This window comes from Vespa crabro, chromosome 7 (genome assembly GCF_910589235.1).
Source record: "Vespa crabro chromosome 7, iyVesCrab1.2, whole genome shotgun sequence".
Taxonomy (NCBI): Eukaryota; Metazoa; Arthropoda; class Insecta; order Hymenoptera; family Vespidae; genus Vespa; species Vespa crabro.
The window spans coordinates 6,462,501-6,475,000 of record NC_060961.1 but is presented as its reverse complement, the minus strand read 5'-3'; the positions used below and the strand labels follow the sequence as shown (position 1 = coordinate 6,475,000).

General features: G+C 28.7%; 1 protein-coding gene across 11 annotated transcripts in view; it reads right to left on the bottom strand.

The window, feature by feature from the left end:
- The window catches only part of LOC124425827 (regulating synaptic membrane exocytosis protein 1), a 156,039-nt gene extending 145,531 nt beyond the window's left edge, over positions 1–10,508 (bottom strand). For 9 of the 11 annotated variants that reach the window (XM_046966780.1, XM_046966788.1, XM_046966789.1 and 6 more), the window contains exons 1-2: positions 10,344–10,508; positions 9,839–10,101 (exon numbers count right to left, since the gene is read on the bottom strand). The gene's annotated coding sequence lies outside the window, so the exon portion shown is untranslated. The remainder of the gene's footprint in view (positions 1–9,838; positions 10,102–10,343) is intronic. The other 2 variants (XM_046966782.1, XM_046966783.1) reach the window with 2 other exon arrangements.
- Positions 10,509–12,500: the final 1,992 nt, after the last annotated feature.

The following is a 12,500-nucleotide window of genomic DNA, read 5'->3' as shown; positions in this document are numbered from 1 at the left end:
TTAATTATGTAATTAATTAATTAGAAGTATAATAAATTTCACTTCACTTTGAATGAAAATTTCAATATAAAGATCGAAATTACACATTCATGAAGAGAATAAAAAAGAAAAAAAAAGAAATAATTCATATAAAGAATTGAATTAATATGTACTTAATTCATTTTATTCATACATATACAAATATACTTAATTCATTTTCTCTCTGATATTTCAAAAAATTCATCGCTCGAATGACCACTACAACGAGACATAACTACAGATTGCGAATACGATTCTGACCCCCCCCCCTCTCTCTCTCTCTCTCTCTCTCTCTCTCTCTCTTTGTTGCGCCAGCGTACGTAGTCGAATCACAAATTACAGTGTTTGTGGTCGAAAATTCAACTGTAAATTCACTTGCAAATACTTTCCATTCCCTTCCTATCACGTATTTTCGATTCATTTTTCATTAACATATATTATCTCTCTATTATTCGACTTTTGTAATCCATATTTAATACTAATTGTAAACTCATAATTGATTATAAAAAATATTCACATAGTTAAATAATTTTTTTTCTTTAATGATCCGCAAAGCGATTTATAATGTTTGTGAACAAAAAAAAATTAAAAAAGTAATTTTAAATAAACAAACAAATTTAGCTTATGTTTCTTCTTTATATTGCAACAGTTGCAGTAAATAAAAATTGAGAATTTCTTAATTAACTTATCGTAAGTAAATTAAGTAATTATTTTTAAATGATTTATAGTTAAAAAAACAATAATAATAATAATAGTAAAATTTTTATAATGTAAAGATCAATCATATCTAAAAATAATATATATATGATATTAATAATAATACAAAAATATTTCATAAATCTTCATAAATTTATATAGAATATAATTGATGGATATTATATAAGAGTTTATATATATTAATATAAGAATGATAATATTAATAATAAAATAAATATTCTTTTCTTCCATATAATATATATATATATGCCAAGTATATGTACATGTGTATGTAAATATGTATATACGTATGTACGTACAATATAATTACAAATAAAAAAATATCAATGAATGAAGTAAATATTTGTTTGTTCATATTTACATTTACCAACTACTCTTTATTTTCTTCTTATTTCTCACCTCGTTTTTAAACTCTTCGCGTACTATATTCTCCTCTTAAAGTTAATAATACATATATATATATATATATATATATACATATATATATATATATATATACATATATATATATATATATATATATACATATATATATATATGGCTATCAAGCAAACAGTATATTCTTATCTAAAATAAAACGCAATTTCACGGTTTAAAAATTGTAAATTGGCTTACTTTAGATTGGCCCTAGGCGCGACCTCGCGTTAACGATTAGATTAGATGGTTATCTATGGAAAACTTGAGATGATTTTCTCTAAACTTGGTACGTTTTTTTAACCCCGTAAAAAATAGTAAGAATTCGTACTCTCGATAACGCATTTGAAATAATTTCTTCTAAAGACATACACGATTAATCTCAAATCTCAAAATAAACATAGAACAATCAACATTTTTCCCTCTTTTTCTTCTTCTTCTTTTTTTTTTTCTACAGCTATTACCCGATGATCTCTGTCTCTTCTTTTTTTCTATTTTGTCAAAATGAAACTAAAATTATACATAAAAATTATACTTATTATTTCCACACTTTTTTTCCTAATTGATTCTTGAGCAATAACATCGAAATACGTGTAATCTAAATTAAAATACGATCGACTTCGATCACACACAAAAAGAAATAAGAAAGAAAGAAAAAAAAATGAAAAGTTGTTTTTCTATTAAATCCAAAAAACAGATTACAAATTATTATTATAAAAGGAAAAATATAAAAATATATCATTATAAAAATATTCATTAATTTTTTCTTCTCTCTTTCCTAATTATTCCTCCCGCGATAACTTTGAAATGGGATAAAAAAAGATGAAATGAGATGAAAGAGAAAAAGAGAGAGAGAGATAGAGAAAGATAGATGAAAAGGTAGCTAAAACGATTATTCCTCTCTATTTCTCTCTCTCTCTCTCTCTCTCTCTCTCTCTCTCTCTCTCTCTCTCTCTCTCTCTCTCTCTCTTTAAATAAATTCAAAGAGTCAAAATAACCATGATATAATACACTACATTCATGGTCCATAGTCGATAATAATGTCCGTGAGCTTTACCACTATTATATCCTTATAGCGATAAGGGTAACTGCCACAAATATTGAACTTTCTCGATCGGCGATAGCGATCGGCGTAGAGAGCTATTATAGGTTGGCTTGTTTCCCCAATCCCCACGCAAAGGGGTGGATAGGGGGTGGAAGTGGGGGTAGAGTTAAACGAGGCCCGATCGTTTCACTGATATTATCGACACGATGCCATATTATATTTTATATATACATATACATATACATATACATATATATATATATATATATATATATATATACCTACGTACAACATATAATGTCGCATATAATACTGATACCATCCCATTGTTAATTTTAATTGATTACGCAACGCTCGAGAACATCGTCTACGACGATACCGTTGTTACTTCGTTAACGAGAAAAGAACGACGGAGTGTAGTCTAATAAGCGCGGGAAATGCGAACGGTTTAAATTAAATCCACGAATCATCTGAAAACTGAGACAACTTAAAGGATATTCGTTAAAATGTTAAAATGTTGTAATAAATTTTCTCGTATTAATGATTCATCTGAAATAATATCGATCGTCGTTCGATAAATAATATTTAATAAAATCATCAAATCAAGAAAAATTTAATTGTAATAATAATAAGAAAAAAAAAAAAAAGAATTAAATCAGTCCTACGTCACTATAAGTAGATATATAGGATTATTTGGATTCTTATCTGAAAATAATTAATTATATTGGATTAAAGAAGATCAACGTATTAAACAAATACATAAAAGGCAATAAAATTTATTTAGAAAATAATTTTGCAATATAATAATCAAATTTTAAGTATAAAATTTTATTATTATTATTACCTGATTATTATTATCATTATTATTATAATTTTATTATTTTATTATTATTATTATTATTATAACAAGTAAACGAGAAGAGATGGAGATAATGAAAAAAAAGAAAGACAAAAAAAATAGACTGCAGAAAATAATAAAATTAATAATATACTAATGTGCGAAACAAAATATATATATATATATATATATATATATATAAATATACATATAGATAAACCATCGGATAAAATATTTATAAATGATATTGTTAAGATCAGATAAAATAGTTAATAGACCTGATATTATCAAAACAATCGAAAATTTGTTCGAAAGACGATACTGGAATAATAATAGAGGTGAAGAAAAGAGAAAAAAAATGGAAAAATAAAAAAAGAACAAAGGAAAAGAAAAAAGAAAGAAAAACTAACAAATAAAAGGAAAAATAAAAGGGGGATAAAAGTAAAATCATGGGAGAAAATATACGTTTGCGTCAATTCGCGTAAGAGTCACGTCTACAACTAACTCCGAGAGTTCTTGCACGGTCCTGACTCTTGTTCGTTTGTAAACACCCTCCCTAACTCTCTTTCTATCCCATCCCACCCTGTGCAGCGACACGAAGAAATTTCAAACAAACTTTTGGTCACCCCAAATCTCAGATATTCAACGATATACTTTCTTTCTGTCTGTCTGTCTCTCTCTCTCTCTCTCTCTCTCTCTCTCTCTCTCTCTCTCTCTCTGTCTCATTCTTTTCCTCTCTTTCTTATATGAATAAACGCGAGAGATAAAAATAGAGAAAAGAATGAATGAATATCGATATTTTCTTGTTTCTTTAAATATAAATTAAAACAAATGCGTGACGTCAATTTAACGCCAATTTAACGCCGTCATATTAACTAGTGATATAAAAATTAATTTTTTTTTCTTTTCTTTTAAATGAACTCTTTATTCTCTCTCTCTCTCTCTCTCTCTCTCTCTCTCTCTCTCTCTCTCTCTCTCTCTCTCTCTTTGTCTCTCTCTGTCTCTTATAATAAAAATATGAAGTCATTTATTACACATTAATGTTATTTAAATATAAATGAAGTCATGTGTTAATCAGTGACTTAAATTGTTATTTTTTTTTTTTTAATATTTTGTTTGCAATCCATCTCTCGTTTTCTCTCTCTCTCTCTCTCGTTCTCTTTTTCTCTATCTTTCTCTCTATCTTTCCCTTTTTCTCTCTCTATCTCTCTTTTTCTCTTGTTTTCTTTCTCTTATGAACGATATAATCCTTTCGTATTGCTACAGAGCATGAGTTTACTTATATTAACGTCATTTTAATATAAATGATGTAGCACATTAACCAGTGACTTAAAATTTAATTTTTTTCTCTCTTATTTTTTCTTGGTCTCTCTTTCTCTCTCTCTCTCTCTCTCTCTCTCTCTCTCTCTCTTTCTCTCTTTCTTTCTCTCTATCTTTTTCTTTTTATTTCTCGTGAACGATAAAGTCTTGTCGTAAAACTTACTTACTCTACTCTCTCATAAGAAAAATTACATTTTACGATGTAGCGTACTTCGTCCAAGCATTAGCTATGAAGAGTAACAGAGTAACGAGAGAAAAAGAAAATAAAAAAAAATAAAAAAAGAAAGAAGAAAAAAACGCAGAGAAAGAAACAAAAATAATATCTCGTCAATGTTTATAAAGTCTTGTTTTGTAAAAAAAAAAATACAAAAAAAAATACAAAATTAAAAGCGTAATGTGAAATCAAAAAAAGAAGGAAAGAAAAAGGAAAAAAAAAGAGAAAAGAAAGAAATATAGATAGACATATATATATATATATATAAACATACACACATGCCAGTTTGAATTGTCAGATCCAGAAAGAAAAATATTCGATGAAGAAAAAAAATGAAAGGATTATTTCAATCAAAGGGTTTCAAAGTGACAAATCTCACGTCACTGATTTTGTTTTAATTTTTACAAAAAAAAAAAAAAAATAAAGAAAGAAAACAGACAGAAAATATAAAGAAAAGGAAAGATTAATTTGAGAATCGATAGAGAAGAAATATCAATAATAATACAGTTTTATTATTCTATTCGGATGTTGTCGGTTTAGTCAATGTGAAAAAGAAAGATAAGGAAATAAGTTAGTGATTTATAATACATCTACATATATATACGATCTGTGTGTGTGTGTGTGTATAAATTCAATTTATTGCTCATGTTCTTTTCATCGTAAACTTTATCAATGATTTGTTAGCCGCGTTTCTTTTTTTTTACACCGTAGCATCTCCGTATTTCATTCTCATTTACATATCGCAAAACAAAATTAAAAAAAGATTTTAATCAATCAAAATTAACTTAACAGTTAACATTTAATCGAACAAAACGATGAATATGAATATTTTTTTACAAATATATATGTACGTAGAAATGTTGTTTAAGAAATACAATTAAATAAACGAACGTTGCGTGAGCATAATACATATGCATTTATGTATATCTGCATATATTTATTACATTGTATTGTATTTACTTAATAATTAAAATATATCAGTAATCCATCTTTTCTTTTTTTCCAATTTATCGTAAGACCGAACTGTTTTTCGGATATAAAACAAAAAAAAAAGTAAAATAAAAAATAAAAAATGCATTTAACAAGTAAACGAACAAATGCGTATCTACATTATACTAAAGATAAATCAAATAGTACAAATATTCCTAGAATGAATCCGTTGGATCTACCAAAAGCCCTTACGTGGGGACAAAAGTTCTTGAATGACATTACAAATCATTCAAACTTATTTTCGAAAATTTTCGGGCTTCTAATTCAGCTTGTAGTTTTACAATATGATATATAAAAAAAAAAAATTTAATTTGAACAAAGTCTCGAAAAAGAAAAAGTAAACGATTTTTAAAATTAGTTAAAAATTTCTTGACCTATTTAGAGAGCCCATTTTGTATACCATAAATAAATATTAATCATTTCGATTAACTTTAAACACCTAATATATAAAGAAAAATAAAAAAAAAAAAAACAGAGGAAAAAGAATTAAATTATTTCTCTCTCTTTCTCGCTCTCTCTCTCTCTTTCTCTCTTACATACACATACACATACTCAAAAAACCAATTAAACATTTCAAATCAATTTTAAGATTAATTTGCGTAATCGATTTTCAGATTTAACTTTTTTTTCTCTCTTTTTTCTTTTTTCCTTTTTTTTTTTAATCTAAAAATTTCAAATCAATACGGATCGATGAACGGCATTGTAAGTATAACCAAAGTAAATTAATCGAATATTAATCCACTTAATTAATTTAATGTAATCATAATAATCTTTCTCTCTCTCTCTCTTTCTTTCTCAAAAAAAAGAAGAAAAAAAAAGAAAAGACCAGGACAAAAAACATCTAAACAGAAAAAAATAACGAAAAAAAAAATACTATTATTTCCGAAATACGTGAATTATAAAAAAGAACAATCATGCATTCATATATACATACATATCAACGGATGTTCAATAAAATATTATATATATATTATATATATTACATATATATATATATATGTATATATATATAGTAAGTATATATATATATTTACTAATATGTATATATATATACTTACTATATATATATACTATATATATATATATATATATATATATATATATATATATACTTACAAGAATATTATAATTGTGACAATCGAAATCACGTTTTCATATCTATAATGTACACCATTTAATGATGATGCCATATGTTAACGAATTTACGAGCATAATTACGAAACGCGTTAGCAACGTTAACATTTCCGAGAAGTTCTCGTTGTTATAGTCTCATCGATGCTTATTCATTTCATTAGCACGGTTATTTGTCGATACAACAAATAAAACATTTTTACGCTTTCGAACTCTAATCTCCTTCGAGGATAATTAAACTGATTTGTATCTTTACGTGCAATACAAACGCACAAGCAAACCAAGTAAAAAGTAGATACGAACATAAAAAGAATGAGAGTGTGGAAGAGAGAGAGAGAGAGAGAGAGAGAGAGAGAGAGAGAATATATATAATATATAAAAGAAGCCGTACGAACGCAAGTTTCTCACCCAACCAATCTCCTTCGCAAGTTTTCTCCGTAAATTTCCATAAGAAATCTTTTCGCATAGGGATAATCGCGATGACGTTGCACTTTCTTCGCTATATCACTTTTTTTCCTTCTATTTCTTTTTCCTTCTTCGCTTCTTCCTTCTTTCATTTCTTCTTCTTCTTTTTTTTCTCTTTCTCTCTCCCTCTCTCTATCTACGCAAGAAGAACTTTCTAACGAGGTTAATACGATAGCAAGAAATACGTCTCTGTGTGTGTGTGTGTGTGTGTGTGTGTAAATTAAAGAGTAACTGGATCAGTTAAGTACTTATCAATTCGATTCCTACACGTTCAAATGTGACACTTTTTTTTTCTTTTTTCATTTCGAACATTTCAAATAATTCCTAACTCCAAATGTCACACGTAATTTAAAAAAAATTTTTTTTTCTAAATTAATAAAAAAAATTTTTTAAATGAAATAGAAAATATTAATATACTTTTATATAATATTCATGAAAGAAGATATATATATATCTTCTTCCATATATATATATATATATATATATATTGCTTTATAAAATGTTTATACGTATACATATTCATGAACGAATAATTAGAAAGCAATTATTGAAATATCACTATTTTCTGTTCTTTATTCTGATTCGTTTGATTAGAATCAAATATGACGTCAGACGTGATTCCATATACGAGTAGTATATTTACGACATTCATTTTTTCCAAGTAAAATTAATCGTTGAAAGAAAGAAAAAAGAAAAAAAAACTTTGATACCACTCGCTACATATAAGATTTATTTGTTAATTGAAATATCATTTTTTTCTTTTTCTTATTTATTTATTTATTTATTTATTTATTTATTTGTTTCTTTTTTCTTAATAATCAATCGGTTGGAACAGATTCGCGAGTATCAATCTTGAAAATGATTTAAAAATAAATAAATTTCTTTCGGTATAAAAAAGAAATAAAATAAATAAATAAATAAATTAGATGAAATGATCTCAAGGAAGGAGTAATTGATATTAAAAAAAAAAAAAAGAAAAAAAAAAGAATCACTTAAAAACATTATTCGATCTCCACTCAATATAATCGAGGACGTAATAATTCCCTTGAATTTTCGAACATTATGTATGTCCTTTTGTCGGTGAGTTAGTTGAGTTCGAGAGATTTACTTCTAAGTAAGTCTACCTAACACATACATACATATCTACCAACGTCTAACGTTCTCCTATCAGGACAAAAGCGAACTACCATAGAACTTCCTAATTTGCAGCTCGCCAGAACAAGAACAGCCTAGTAGATGTTGTCTCTCTCTCTCTCTCTCTCTCTCTCTCTCTCTCTCTCTCTCTCTCTCTCTCTCTCTCTCTCTTTCTCTCTCTATGTCTCTGTCTCCTAGAAAGTTAACCAAAGTTACAATATTTTACGAACTTTCTATTTTATACACAAGAGAATCGTCTCTTTAGATCTGCATATTTCATCGACCTTTTGTAAAGAAAAAGAAAAAAAAACAGATAGAGAAAGAGAGAGAGAGAAAGAGAGAGAGAAAGAGAGAGAGAGAGAGAAAGAGAAAGAGAAGAAAAAACAATTTTATACCTGACCTCAATAAATTTAATGTTACATTTTATATCATATCATATAAAAAAAGACGATAAGAAAAAGAAATATATATATATATATATATATAAAAGTACAAACGAAATCCAGCAATTCCGAGATATAATTGTCTGATCAATGATTTACTTGCTCTACTTCAATGAACGCAGTAAAGATCAGTCTAATACGTCTGACCAATAAGCTGACCTAGACTACTTGCCTCGATATCTATCAACCCCACGAACTAACCATCGTCTGACCAAAATTCATCCTCCATCTCTCTCTCTTTCTCTCTCTATCGCTCATTTCTCACGCTTCATTCACAATTACACATTTTTCCAATATTAAAGACATATATATATATATATATATATATATATATATATATATATATATATATATATATATATACATATACATTAGAAACAATATATATATATATATATATATATATATATATATATATATATATATATATATATATATATATATATATATATACATTAGAAACAATTTCGACATATGGATCCACCAACGAACTTAACGTTACATTTCATCCTACATTTGAAAAAAAAAGAAACAATAATCTAATCACTTTGAAATATATAATTGTCCAATCGATGATTTATCTATACTCCACTTAAACGATTGTTATAAAGATTGATCTAATACGTGTCTGACGGAGACTACTTCCTCCAATATATATATATATATATATATATATATATATATATATATATATATATATATATATATGTATGTGTATATCATCACCATTATGAAAATTGCTGTCATTCGAACAAGATTCATTCTACGATGATAAATATATACAACGTGTGTGTATGTATCTATTAAGATCCGAATCGAAATGTCCGATCAATGAACTTGTTTTCTTTCGTATTCACATTCACAAATATATACGTTGTTCTTAAAATATAAATAGTTTTAAAAAAAAAAAAGTATCTCAATAAATAATCGATCGAAAGATACAGTTATATACGAAGAAAAAAGTAAGATAAAGTGAAAAATATAAAGTATGAGAAAAATAGAAAAAAAGAAAAAGAGAAGGAGAGAGAGAGAGAAAGAGAGAGATGGGGAGAAAACACAAGAAAAAAAGAAAAGAAAAAATATATCCATCGGACAACGAAATCACCAACCTGTTACTTGCTGCGATAGAGGATCCAGTGCGAGAGTTTTAGGTGGGGGAGTGCGTGCGTCTCTCCGTTTCTCCGTAGGCGCGCTCTCTCAATCCTCTGATATATTTATACTATCTTTCTTTCTCTCTCTTTCTTTCTCCCTGTATATATATATATGTGTGTGTGTATACCCACGGATGGACTACTATATACAGTGTATGTCCTTTACTCGACGACGTTGATAACACAATTCTCTTAAACTTTCCGTACACCTTCTTTTTAACCTGCATACATATATATAAATATATATATATATATATATATATATATATGTACATACACATACATGTATATAAATATATATACATATATATATAAATATATATATCCATATACATGTATATAGACAAATCTTATATATTATTTTTCTATTTAATTATACATATGTATATATATATATATATATATATGTATATATATATTTATATTTATATTTATATTTATATATGTACGTGTATATACATACAAAACGTTATCACCCCGTATCTTCTTCCAATCTCAACGAATATGTTAGCTCCCGACTGATATAACGTTCAAGATTATATATATATATATATATATAAAGTTCAATTCGAATTCGCATAATATATAATCCGTAAGAAGCGCAGCGGTATCGTGTCGGGCAGGACTGCCCGGCTTGCACTGCCCGGGTCTCCTGTTTCTCCCCACCGTTTCTACTACCTGCCCCTTCCATTTCCTTCTCTCCCACTACGTTCCTATATCACTATCTCTCTCATACTTAGACTCGACCAACCATCGTCAACCCCGACACACATTTTCTCTACACTTTACCTACTATGAGTGAGTGAGCGAACGAGCGAGCAATAGATACAAAGAGAGAGAGAGAGAGAAAGAGAGAAAGAGAGTGTATGTGTATGCGTATGTTCTGACCAGAAAGCTCAACTTCACTTTTCTCTCTTTCTCTTTCTAATTTATTTGAACGTGTACATACATATATATATGTATATATATATATAAACTATATATATGTGTGTGTGTGTGCGTGTATCTCTTTCTCCCTTTCTAATAGTGTAGCGCCTACGTCGTCTCTACTACCCACTCTACACCACAACCACCACCACCACCACTACCACCACCACTACTACCATACACAGAACCACGGTGGCTTACAGCGCAAGCTCCATGACTGAGGAGTGGTGGAAGGCCTTTCCCTCGCAGGCATCTCCTCAGGACACGAAAGACGAGACTCAGGCACCAGGGGAAAGCATCGCTTGTTCTCGACCTTCTAAAAGTCTATCCTTCTTCCTTACACACATATACACTCGCATACATACATAAATATGTATGTATGTATGTATGTATGTACATACATATGTACCTATAGATTATGATTCTCTATAGCTTTTCACTGAAATAGAGAATACGAGGAGTCTCGTGTTTTTGTATATTAGCTCTGTTACTATCCTGCGGATAACCATTGTTTATACATGAACCACTATTCTCATCGAGTGGTTTATATCAATTCGCAAAGAAAATTCAAAGATAAATCAATCTCCCTTTTCAATTGTATATTAATTCAAATTTCGTTTCTTTAATTCTAACTTTATCCGTTTTGCAAGTTTTTTTCTTTTTCTTTTTCTTTTTTTTCCATTTGTTCGTCAATATCCAATAATATCCAATATTTGTTTATCCAACGAATAGGCCAACAACAAACCGGTAATAAAGTATCAGTTTGATCCAATATACGATCTACTTAGCGTATAATTTTATCTCTCATCAGTTGAAACATCTTACGTTAATTTATTAATTATAATTTCATCCTTTTAAAACGTTTCCTTTTTAGATAAACATTAATCTACGATCTTTTTGATTATTTTTCTTTCTTTTTTTTCCTTTCTTTCCTGTCATTCTCATTCACCAGACGAGCCTATTTATATCATAAATGATTAATTATCGTATGTATAACACCTATTGACTATCTCACCAATTGAAACGACGACATCGTTTAGTGAAAAACCTGAAAAGATTTTTAAGATATACGATTAGGATAATAAAATTGAAGGGAATAAAGTATCGTATTAAAGAAATAATTAGCTTTAAACCGGAAATTCTGTGGACTTCGACGTCAGTGACAACATCCCTAAAGCAGTTTCTCTCTCTCTCTCTCTCTCTCTCTCTCTCTCTATCTATCTATCTACCTATCTGCCTATATATTTCTATCTCCCTCTTTCTCCCCACCTTTCTTACCCATTCGTATCAAGCGGCAATACTACAGTACGAATGCTTATACCAAGGACGAGTAGCTCCCCCTCCCCTTTTCCCATTCTCCATCTCTTCCCACCCATTCTCTCGCTCATTCTCTCTCTCTCTCTCTCTCCCTCTTTCTCTCTCTTTCTTCTCTTTCTTTCTCACTCTCTTGATGCGCAAGCGACGAACCAAATTGAAGCGCGCGGTATTCTGCAGGGGACTAAGTCCAAAGCAAGAAGGAGTAGGAAGAGAAGGAGAAGGAGTAGGAAGAGAAGGAGAAGGAGGAGGAAGAGAAAGAGAAGGAGGAGGAAGAGCAGGAGGAAGTGGAGGTGGAGGAAGAAGAGAAGGAGGTAAAGATGGAGGAAGAGGAAGAGGAAGAGGAGAGACATTTCGATTATTATAACCACGACGAGCT